A 12,788-nucleotide genomic window follows, 5' to 3' on the forward strand; every position below is an offset into this window, starting at 1 on the left:
ATTGGGCTATTTCAAGCCATACCCCTCCCTGCCGTGTAAAAAGGGTGCCCCTGACCTTTTTCTTTGAACCAGGATCTTGCTCTGTCACCCAGGCTGGAGTGCAGTGGTGCGATCATAACTCACAGCAGCCTCAAACTCTTGGGCTCAAGGAAACCTCCCTTGTTAGCCTCCTAAGTAGTTAGGACTATAGGCACATGCTACCTCACTTGGCTAATTTTTTTTTATTTTTTATTTTTTATTTTTGTAAAGATGAGGTCTCACCACATTGATCAGACTGGTCTTGAAGTCCTGGCTTCAAATGATCTTCCCTCCTCAGCTTCCCAAAGTGCTGGGATTACAGATATGAGCCACTGCGCCTGGCCAAAAGGGTTCATTAAAAAAAAAAAATCTTAATTTTTTTTTTAGAGTTTTCAGAGACTTTCAAGCAGAGTAAATATGCCAAGTGTTTATAGTTGTGGAATCGCCTGTTCTGCCTCTGAGTTTTGGGGAGAATAAAGGAAGTTCATTCTCCTAGTGGCTTTCTGAGGCAACCCAAGATGCTGGTGATCATGTTGGTTGTTCTCTTTGTCCTCTTTGCTACCAGAGAAGGTCAAATCCACCTATATGGGGTAGGATAAATCAACGGAGTGAATACAAAGAATTCTGGCTATCATGTGGCCAGGATGGCCAGATCTACTTGGCAAGCTAAAGCATGTATGTAAAGATTTAACTATCCATAAGGCATTGAAGTTAAGTGTCCAAAGTAAAGGGTGTTCATGCTGTAGGCATTAAGAAGCGTGGAAGGCACCTCTAACTGGAAATAGTCCTAGGTTTTTGGGAGAAAGTGAAATTTCACCAGAACTTTGACTGCTGGTCACAACTCATAGGTAATAAGGTGTTTGGGAGTGCGATGGGAAGAAAAACAGAGCAAGCAAAGCATAGAGAGGTGAAAGCACAAGGCAGGTGCAGGGAAGCACAGATAACACAGCGTAGCAGTCATTTGCAGTGGCTTGCACCACATATCACCCCCTTCCCACCTAATTTAAGGTCAAGTGAGTTAGACAATTCCATGTACATTGACAGTGTCCCAACTCAAGTGTATACTATGATGTTGCTCTGATTTTTGGCCTCAGGGCTTCCTCTGATGTCTACAAAGTCTGCTTAACACCGCAAAGACTTTCCATAAGAATGGTGGAGTCCATGTTTGTGGTGTCAGCCTTCAACTAACGGAGGTGGAAGACAGTGGAAAATGTCCCAGAGTTGTCACAGGGACAATTCTGACATGCGTGCTACATGGCTTCTCAGAGAGACCCACTGGGACTGAGTCTCATTGCCCACAGTTTTTACCAGCTCCACCATGCATCCCTGCATTGGCTGACCCTCTTCCCCTGTTCCGCTTCTGTGACCCACATTCTGCTTGCTGAGAATTGTGAGAACCCAAACTAAAACAACCATTTTGGTAGAAATGAGAAAATATTCCAGGGAAACAGTGAAAAACAAATGCAGATTGACAGGTTTACAAAAAGACTTTCTTACTAATTAAAAAAAAAGAAGTATATTTCCCTATTCGCTTTCTGCTTGCTTTTTCCTTGCTGTTATTTAGAAAAGTAAAAATGAAAACAATACTTTTAGATTACAATTCACATGGAACTAGGCTTGTCCTATAGTTTACAGTCCTTATGGATTCTGAGTTTAAGGATTCTGTCCCATTATATCTCCTTATTGCAGTAAATGACAATCTATTCTTCCTGTTATTCAGGACAAAAATACTGGGGGGTAATCTCTGATTATTTTCCTTTTCTTGCAACCCACTTCTGATCTGTCAGAAAATCCTGTTGGATCCACCTTCACAATACATGCAGAAGCTGGATGGCCATTTCTCAGTATCTTCTTTGCTGCTGCTCCGGTTTAGGCCATAGTTGTCTTTCACCGGCATTGTTGCAAGAGCAATCTGTTTGGTTTCACTGCTCCCGCCCTTAGGTCCCTACAGTTTATTCTCAACAAAACAGGCAAAGTGATTCTGTTAAAATATAAGTCACACCACACCCTCCCAATGTCCTACACCTTCCTTTGATTCAGCTTTGAGTAAAAGCCAACGTTCTTACAATGACTGAGTAAATGCTGAAGTTTTGGCTTGGTCTTTCACCTCTTTCCTTCCTTGACCCTTTTTCTTAGTGCTCATCCCCTTGATTATTCCACTGCAGCCCATGGGTCTCATGAGTGAACTCTAACAGGCCAGTGTCCTCCCCACTCAGGCCAGCATTCTCCTAACTCAGGTCAGCATTCTCCCAACTCTTTGCACTTAGGTAATCTCACACTGGAGGGCTCCTCTCATCTCCCATAACCACATAGCTCACTCCGTCGCCTCCTGGGCTGTTTGCTTACCTGTCATATTTTTTAGACAGCCCTTCCTTGGCTTACCTATCTGAAATTGAAGCACCTACCTGAACAAATCCTTTCCTTTTGCCCTGCTTCATTCTTCCCTTTGGTGTGTTTTACTATCTAATAAGCATGTATTTTATTCATGTACATTTTTTTCTTCCTTCCAGGAGGCAATCTCCATGAGGGCAGGTGTTTTCTCTTTTGATGGGATTGGGGGAGGGGAGGTATCTCTATTGTTCATTGTTCTCTTTCCTGTCCAGAATAGCATATATACACCATGATGGCTAATTTTAGGTGTCAATTTTATTGGGGTAAAGGATGTCCAGATAACTGGTAAAACACAATTTCTGGCTGTGTCTGTGAGAATGTATCTGGAAGAGATCAGTGTTTGAATTGGGAGTCTGTGTAAAGAAAATCACCCTTACCAGTGTGGATGGGTATTATCCAATCTGTTGAGGCCATGAATAGAACAAAAGGGCAGAGGCAGGTCAAATTAGCTTCTGTTTAGTTGGGACACTCATCCTCTCTTGCCCTCAGACATTGGTGCACCTGGTTCTTAGGCCTTTTGACTCAGACTGAATCACACCACTGGTTTTCCTGGTTTTCCAGCTTGCAGATGACAGATCATAAAACTTCTTGACCTCCATAATCTCATAAGCCAATTTCTATAAGTTTCTCCCTCTCTCTCTCTCTCTGGAGAACCTTGGCTAATATACACATACACCATGATTGATAGTGGATGACCAATAAATGTGTTCCAATACATATGGATGCCCAATAAATATGTGTAAATATGGAAACTCAATAAATAAATAAATAAAAATGAAAGAATGGATATGTGACTTTACTTAGCTTTTCTGAGACTCTATTTAATCTCTCTTAAGCTCTATATTTTTCAGCTGAAGGTGGGGATCCAATACCTAACTCAAAGGAGTAAATCAGATAATGTATTTAAAGACCTTAGGAGAGAAAAAAACCCTCTCTCCTAAGGTATTTAGATAAATGATTGAACTACTACTTGTCAGAAGTTATGTTCTGATTTTTAGTTCAGAAACTGAAGTCCTGAGATTTCTATCTTAAACCATGGAAGGATACTTTTAGAAGCTTTATAATTGAAGTCTAAGATCATAAAAATAACTTCTTTTGCAATTTATTTTTCTCAGAAAAGCATGTGGGGCTCCCTTGGCATCTTTGACTTGTAGAAAGTGTAATATGGAGTTTCCAGACTAGAACACAAGCTCCATAAGAAGAGGTACCTAATTATCTTGTATGTTCCTAGTGACTGCACCTGGTGTATAATAGATTCTCAATAAATATATGTTGAATGAATAAACAAAGAAAATGTTAAGTTTTTTCCTCCATTTAAGATGTACCAAAGTGAAGCTGAGACCTAGCAAGATCTATGAACTGTCTCTTTCCTCTAATTTCAATTTTTAAACATTTTTGTGAGTATATAGTAGATGGATATATTTATGGAGTACATGAGATATTTTGATGCCAGCATGCAATGTGAAATAAGTACATCATGGAGAATGGGGTATTCACCCCGTCAAGCATTTATCCTTTGAGTTACAAACAGTTCAATTACACTCTTTAAGTAATTTTAAAATGTACAATTAAGTTATTATTGACCATAGTCATCTTATTGTGCTATCAAATAGTAGGTCTTATTCATCCTTTCCATTTTGTTTGTACCCACTAACTATCTCCAACACCCCACCACCCCCCTTTACCCTTCCCAGCCTCTGGTAACTATCCTTCTACTCTCTATGTCCATGAGTTCAATTGTTTTGGTTTTTAGATCCCACAAATAAGTGAGAACATGTGGTGTTTGTCTTTTTGTGTCTGGCTTATTTTAGCTAACATAATGATCTCCAGTTCCGTCCACATTATTGCAAATGAGAGGATCCCATTCTTTTTTTGACTGAGTAGTACTCCATTGTGTATGTGTACCACATTTTCTTTATATATTCATATGTTGATTAACACTTAGGTTGTTTCCAATTCTTAGCTGTTGTAAATAGTGCTTCTACAAATATAGGAGTGCAAATATCGCTTCAATATACTGATTTCCTTTCTTTGGGGTACATATGCAGCAGTGGGATTGCAGGATCACATGGTAGCTCAGTTTTTAGTTTTTTTGAGAAACCTCCAAAGTATTCTCCATAATTGTTTTACTAATTTATCTTCCCACCAACAGTGTATGAGGGTTCCCTTTCCTTCACCTCCTTTCCAGCATTTGTCATTGCCTGACATTTTGGATATAAGGCATTTTTACCAGGGTGTGATGATATCTTATTGTGGTTTTGATTGGCATTTCAAATGCAAATCAAATCATGATTTGACATTGAGCACCTTTTCATATGTGTTTGCCGTTTGTATATCTTCTTTTGAGAAATGTCTATTCAAATTTTTTGCCTATTCTTTGATCAAATTATTACATTTTTTTCTATAGAGTTGTTTGAGCTCCCTACATATTCTGGTTATTACCCTCTTGTCAGATGGGTAGTCTGCAAACACTTTCTCCCATTATCTGGGTTGTCTCTTCACTTTTGTTGATTGTATCCTTTTCTGGGAAGAAGCTATTTAACTTGCCGTGATCCCGTTTGTCCATTTTTGCTTTGGTTTCTTGTGCTTGTGAGGTATTGCTCAATAAATTTTTGCTCAGACCAATGGCCTAGAGACTTTCCCCAATATTTTCTTGTCGTAGTTTAATAGTTTGAGGTCTTAGATTTAGGTCCTTCATCCATTTTTATTTGATTTTTGCATATGGCAAGAGATAGGGGTCTAGTTTCATTCTTCTGCACATGGATATCAGTTTTCCCAGCACCATTTACTGAAAATGGACTGTTTCTTTCCCTCCAGCAAGAAGACAGATGTTGACTTCCTCCAGCGTTGCTGACTCACCCCTTCCCCGATCTTTGATTTGGGTTGTGTTCCTCCCTAGCAACTTTTCTGATGTGTTAATGTCATTCATTCTCAGCACATGACTGACCCAGCATCTGTTCTTTTCCTAATGAATGAAGTACTGGGAGAGAAGGGTAGGTATTTACTATTTCCACTATATAACAGACTTATCTTTAGGGAGTGATTGTACAGATATCAAGAGGGAGAAAGAGAATGAATTTAGTGGAGGTTTTTGAGTTGTTTGTATAAAACATTGAGCCCATTGAGCAGTGCTTGCAAATGAGAGAAATGGTTATGTACACAGTTGTCTCCTGAAGAAGAGAGAGCACCATCTACTATAAAATTTAAAAAATCAAGTATCCCTCCCCAGGGGATGTTTCTAATTTTTAGAGAATAGTTGTTCTTATTCATGAGTAACATGTAGTATAGAAATGCAGAAGTCTTTTAGTTTCAGTGGTTGAATCTGGATTAGTTTCTTTTGCATTCCTAAGATTATAGTTTTAGTAAAACCAGCACAAAAATGTCTATACTGATGAGCATCTGACACTTCAGATCATTTGGATTTTTTCTGGAATTTGTGGTGATTGGAGGGTAAGGGGTTGGAAGTGGCTTTTAAAGAGGACCTATTTACTATGGATTTTGGAAAAACGTATCATGATTTTGTTGTTTCATTTAATGTATACAAATTTACAAAAAAGTATAGTTTCAAGTAAGCAGAAAAAAGAGAAAAACATGACTTTCAAAATTAGCTCTGTACCTTTTTAAGGGCCCTGATCTTTGCTAATTATAGATATTTGTTTTAATGACAAATTTTAACCAGGGTATGATGATTACTGTGATAAATAGACCTTACATATATATGGTAATAGAACCTTATTTCATATTCATCTAATAGTAGTGGGAATGTGAACAAGTTAGCAGACACTTCTCATCTACTCAGTCAGAGACCTAGGTTAACAGAGGTTCTACTACATATAGGCTTACAAGAAGGCCTTGTTGTTGTTGTTTTTTTTCCTTTTAGGTATTCCATAGGGGAAAAAAGCAGAGCTGAGAATGCACAGAAATTTTCATGTGCCAAGTTTGGAAGTGGTATGTATAATTTCTCTTTATCTTCAATTGATTGGAATCCCATTGCATGTTCCTATCTAATTTCAAAAGAGTCTAGATAAAGTAGTTGTTTAGCATGGGCTCCCTAGAAAATAGAATCTGAGGCAAGGACTAAGTGCTAATGCTTTGAGAGGTATACGTTCAGAGCAGCAAGAGTGAGAGGAAAGCGAAGTGAGGCAGGTAAGGCTGGTAAGCCATACAAGGTACCATGTTGGTTGTTACTTCGCAACAATCTGGAAGAAATAGCAGGTCATGCAGCAGGTCAACCACTCAGACTGTATGGCAAAATCAGTAGCTAGAACATTCCAGTGGAGTGAGGGAAGTAAGAAGAATTTGTCTACCTGGCCCTCCCCCATTTATTGATTCCTACTGATCGAAGTTTGCCCTACAGGGTGTTAACTCCTCAACACCACGTGTTTGTATCATCAACCATCTTCAGCAGCTTCTCAGAAGTTAACACCAATACTGTCTGGTGTATTTCACCTGAATCTGAGTCAGATGGAAAATGGCAGAAGATAGAGGCTCTGGAGAGTGGCTGGTTACCCTCAGACAGCAAATCTTCATGAGTCTACACTGCATACGATGGACATGGTGGCAGCTGTCTCAAAGACAACTGAAACCAATACAATCTGAACGTTTGGCAAAAAGACTTGCCTTATATAGTTCACCCCTCGCAACATTCAGATTCATTTGTGCCCTCTATTTATATGTGTTTCTTAATCTAAAATATGGGAGCAACTTTTTTTTTTGTTAGAACAAGAGATGTCACATTCTCCTGGAAAGTGGAGATACAAGTTCAACTGCTGCATGGTTTGAAATTCCTTCAAAACTCAGGTTGAAATGTAATTGTCATTATGGTGGTATTAAGAGGTGGGACCTACAAGAGGTGATTAGGTTATGGGTGCTTCAACCTCATGAGTGGGTCAATGCTATTATTGGGGAATGGCTTAATTATCACAGGAGTTTGGTCTCTTTTTTCTCTGTCTTGTACATGCACTTCCTCACCATGGGATGCCTTCTGCCATGTTATGATGCAGCAAAAAGAACCGTTCCAGGTGCAGCCCCTCTATCTTGGACTTCCCAACCCCCAGAACAGTGAGTCAAATAAACTTATGTTGTTTATAAATTATCCATTCTGTGGTATTCTGTTAGAGCAACAGCAAAACAAACCGTCACAAAGTCACCTTCAAATTGCATTTTTCTAGAAGAGTGAAGGCAAGAGAATCAGTTAAAAAAAACTATGGTGTTGCTACAGGTGGTCTTGAGGCTATGATTGATATCATTTCTTTCCTCCACTGTCCATTACAGGTTTCAATCACCCCCTGTCAATACTTCCACCGATATGCTTGCTTTTGAGGGTAATCCAGACCCTCATTTTGAGGATTCTAAGCCTTCTGTTCCCTGCTGTTATTGGGTTGTGGTTTTTATAATTGGCCAGTGACAGTTATTACGGGACTTGAAAATACTAAGAGATGCCTTAGTGAATCTCCCGCATTCATAGACATGTTCACATTATGTAGATATACTTCTAACTTCTCATATACAACCTTGTCAAGGTTGATTATCTTAGCCAGTACAGTAACTCCTTTCTTTCACTACTGCTGTCAGGAAGAGTTTAAATTAGCCAAATAGTAAATGCACCTTCTAGTTCAGTGGAACCACCACTGTATCCCTGGCAAAAGTGTTCCTTCTCTGAGAATCAGGACCTGCAACTCAGCAGAAACCGAGGGTTGTGGTACAGAAAGCGCAAATACTACAAGTGGGTTATTGAGTGTAATAATGAGAGGGGGTATTTCTATTTCTACCTCTTTGTTCTTGGCCTTTGTATTCAATTATTGGAGACATAGTGTGTTAGTCTAATGTCTTCATCTATTTAGGCTGCTATAAAGAAAGTACCATGGACTAGGTGGCTTGTAAACAACAGATGTCTATTTCTTGCAGTTCTGAAGGCTAAGTCCAAGATCAAGGTGCTGATAGGTTTGGTGTCTGGTGAGGGTCTACTTCCTTGTAGATGGGGCCTTATTTCTATGTCTCCACATGGTGGAAGGGACAAGGGGTATCTCTCAGACCTGTTTTATAAGGACATTAATCCCATTCATGAGGACTCTGCCCTCATGACCTGATGACTTCTCAAAGGCCCTGCCTCCCAATACGATCACCTGAGGGGTTAGGATTTCAACATATGAATTTTAGGGGGTGAGGAGACACAAACATTCAGACCATAGCAGTGCCATATGCCAAATATTAGGTTACCACATATATACATATCCTCAAAGTCAGTGTCTTAAGTCTCAAGTGTGTTGTTTCTGAGCTGGCACTGTAGCTTAGCCTTTAACACATCATTCCATTGTTCTTTTAGGATGGCTGCTTCTAAGTGACAAACTCATTTGTTAAAGAGGCATGGTCGATTTTAAAAATGTACTTCCTTTAACCAACAATAAAATAACACAAAACTGTGTGTGTCAATAATTTCGTAAGCCTTGAGATTCATGTGAAGAATATGAATATGATATTCTTAGCAGATAAAAATATTTTATATTTGAATAGAAATATAAGAAACCAACAAATTCAACTGCCCCATTTTACAAAAGAAAAATAAAGGCTCAGAGAGAAAGAGTGACTTAATAGCTAATTAATGACTGAATCTGTGCTAGATCCAGGCTTTCTTTCTAGATCCCTGAAAATATCATTATATCAAGCCAATTTTTAAACAAAAAACATGGGTTTATCTGTTGAAAATTGAGTAGATTTCTAGATGCAAATCAGATTAGTTTCAAGGTAGCAAATAGCTTTGTTACCACTTTGCCATTATACATAGTAGAATTGTATTGTTCGTTCTTTGAAGTGGTTGCAGTTTTTCATGTAGAAGCAAGGGAAACATTCATCTTTGTGTAATAATTGCTTTCTACTCCTTCAGGGCCTTGTTCAAGGCTCACCTCCTCCAGCAAGCCTTCCTTAAATTCTTTAGTTTATGGCAACTTTCTCTTACCTCTCACAGAAACTCCTGGTCACCTTTTTATTACTTTCACTGCAAAACAATTTTTACAAGTGAATGAAAATTAAGAAAAAAATACCCAAAACCCTGTCATTTCAACACGTGAAACCAGTTTCATTTTTCAAAATTACATCTAGCCTTTGTATGCATATATGATTTGTATAGCGTTGGAGATTTTTGTAATCAATGTGTAGATATATATTTGTAGTTTTTTCACCACTTGACATTAATGCATGATCACCTTTTAAAGTTGCTACGTAATTTTCATGATTTTATTTTTAATGTTGTTTCTCATTACCTCTTGGGTATTTCATAGGCATTTAAAAATTAACATGTCTTAAAGTGAACTCAGCTTACCGTTTAACACTGTGCAACTTTAGATGGAAAAAGGCTTCAACCTTTCTTTCATTTACCATCCCTATTTCAAGTCAGTCTATAAGTCTAGTCCTTCTACTGCCTAAATATTTTATAATTATAAACTCTTTTTTCCAACTGTGTCACTGGATCGGGCTTCCTGAGGCTCACTAGTCCAATTGCAATAGGCTAATTCTGGCTACTACTAGTAGGCAGTCTTTATAGTTGGCTCTTCTGAAGGATGCCCAATAATTTGTTTTTAAATTAAAATTTGATCCTATTCTCTGCTTAAAAACATTCATTGGTTTTCCTTTGTGAAGAGGTTGTCAGTACTTAAAACTAGGGTTATTTTACACAAACATGTAGATTTCTGGTTTCTTAAGGAATTAAAAATCTGGCTGCAGTGTGCCTGCATTCCCGGATGGCAACAGAAGGGTGAAGCTGAGTAGAGGCTGTTCCTGCAGACAGGGCAAATGCTGGCAATTTGGCAAAGAGCCCCCCAAATCTGTTTTTTGATGTTAGCTCCATGGTTCCTATGGGCTTTTGAGTTCAGGACTCCCTGCCTAAACTTTTCTGCATGGCACACAAGATTCTTATCAGAGCACCTGATGAGTTCTTTAGCCTTATTCTTCCATTAATCAAGAAACAGAGAGTGGCTCTTCAAATGTGCCTTGGAATGCTCCTCTCTCTGTGCCTCATCACCTTCATGTCTAGTGGAATCTCTTTTTCTTCCTTGAAGAATTTACTGCATGGTCACCTCCTTTATGAAGGTCTTCCTGACATCCCAAGCCTTCCAGGTAGCAGAAGGATCTAGAAAACAATTCCACTTCTCACTCTATTCTACAACTAGTCTTTCCCTTCTCAGGCTAGGAAGGCAGGCCAAGACACTTCCGCTTGCTGCTTCTCAGTGTTTCCCCTTCTTGCTTCATCAACTGGTACTTTTTGTCAGTCTCCTTTCTCTGCTTTCCATCTTCCTAATCCTTCTTTTCAGTTTAATTCAGCAAACTCATGAAGAGGGACTGATAAAGGCACTGGATGCTGGAGGGGAGTTAGTGAAGAGTGAAGGGCTCCTTGTGTGGCAGGGTTTAAATCCTGGTGGGACAAATGGATGTCTGGTAATGACAGCATGACCAGGTGCTGTACATGACGTATAGACAAGGTGCTCTGAAAGGCTGGAAGAAGGGATTCTTTCTAGTCATCTTTGGCAAAGGGAAGGAGGAGGTGATTGCTTACATTTAAAAGAATTTCTTAGGAGGATAATGGAACCAGGTGTTCCTCATGACTTCATTTTATGCATTCTTTTCATATCTACATAGCCTTCTTATCCACTCCAATATTTCATTTTAGAGTGTGGGAGTCAGGTGTTCTCTGGGTTTGAATTTTACTTCATTATTTTATATCCTTGTGAAATTAACAGGCTACTTAACCTCTCCATGTCTCAATTTCTTCCTCTTCAAAATGAGAGAAATAATAGTACCTACTTCATAGAACTGTTGAGAAAGTTAAATGAGATATTCACATAAAGCATTCAGAATATTGCCTTTCAAAGAATAAGTATGCAATGAAATTGAGGTATTATTAGTATTATTGTTTGGTAACTTCCCAATTTCTTATAATAATAGACTTGGAAGTCACCAGAACATAATGTGGGAGCACATGTTCTAATGTTCTAGTGACTTCCAAATCTATGATTATAACAATTTTAGCTGATATTATTAAGAGAAAGTCTTGTGCAGTGGTTAAGTATGTAGACTCAAGCCAGATTGCATGGGTTCAAATCTGTTACTTCCTGCCTTTGCAAGCTGCTTACCTTTTCTGCATTTGTTCCCTCATCTGGAAAATGGAAACAATAATAGTATCTATGATATAGGATTGTTATAAAGTGGGTAAATATATATAAAGTGTTCAGAGCAGTGTCTGGCACACAGGAGGTGCCACATTTTTTTCTTACTTATTTTTATTGAGATAGGCTAAGAGTTTCATATGTGTTATCTCAGGAATCCTGATCTATCTTTACACTATAGAAGGGTAATAGTAATCCTTACTGTACAGATTAAGAGACTGAGGAATGGAGAGGTTAAGTAGTTTGCTAAAAGCACATACCTAGTAAGTGGGAGAACTAGGACTCAGAGCCAGATATTTGTGACTATCTCTCACTTCCACTCTCCTGACTGCCAAACACACACATCTTGGATACTTTATATTCAACATTTCCCAAACTGATCTCATCATATCCCGTTCTGAATCTGCTCCCTCCCAGGGCTCACTATCTTTGTAAATGGCGTCCTCCACGCTCTAGTTGCCCAAGCTAGAGAACTTGGGGTTGTGCTTGATTATTCCTCTTCATCCTCACCTACTCAATCTACCACAATATCTATTCCTTCTAACTCCTAAGGGTTTCATATCTGTTCATTCCGCTACACTTTCACTGCTACCACCCTAGTCCAAGTCACCATCATTTCGGGTAACTCAATTATCCTCCAAGTGAGCTGTATAATTGCTTAATGAGGCACAGAATATTATTTGCACCTGGATTCCTTTTAAACTACGCTCTGAAGAATGATTGAAATAGAGAACCCTCCCTCCAACACAGACCCAATACTCAAGTCTTATCACGGTTGAGAATACTAGGTAATATCAAGACTTCAGGGCAGAGGGAAAGGTTTTTGTTTTTGTTTTATGAGTACAGGGGAAAGAATTCTGAGGTTAAATACCCAGCAAGGAAGAGTAGGTTAAACACCCATTGGATAGGAGGAAAGAGAAGGGAAGAGGAGCAGGGATGAAGAGCCAGAAAATGGTAAGAAGATGGAGGCCAGTAAAAATTCAAGGGATGGAGAGCCAACAAATATTTTTAAGAATGCTACAGCTTAATTACTATTATTTGCATTGCTATGAAATAATCCTTCATTCTTCTCCCTTATACAAATTTTCGAAATATTTTAGCAACTTTTCGAGACTACACCTGTTCTGTGGAAACTAAAGAGTGCTATGTTTGTGTGTGGGTTAGTGCAGTATGTCACAGAGGAATCATGAACCCAGATGGCAGAGGAGGCTATGAGAAACA

At 38.8% G+C, this 12,788-nt stretch overlaps 1 long non-coding RNA gene across 1 annotated transcript; it reads left to right on the forward strand.

The window, feature by feature from the left end:
* Positions 1–331: 331 nt before the first annotated feature.
* Positions 332–12,272, forward strand: LOC103882395. Its single transcript, XR_644206.4, has 4 exons — positions 332–3,613; positions 5,227–5,402; positions 6,290–6,357; positions 6,767–12,272. It is a non-coding gene; the product is annotated as an uncharacterized LOC103882395 (long non-coding RNA).
* The last annotated feature ends 516 nt before the right edge of the window (positions 12,273–12,788 follow it).

Source organism: Papio anubis, chromosome 2 (genome assembly GCF_008728515.1).
Source record: "Papio anubis isolate 15944 chromosome 2, Panubis1.0, whole genome shotgun sequence".
NCBI classification, from domain to species: Eukaryota; Metazoa; Chordata; class Mammalia; order Primates; family Cercopithecidae; genus Papio; species Papio anubis.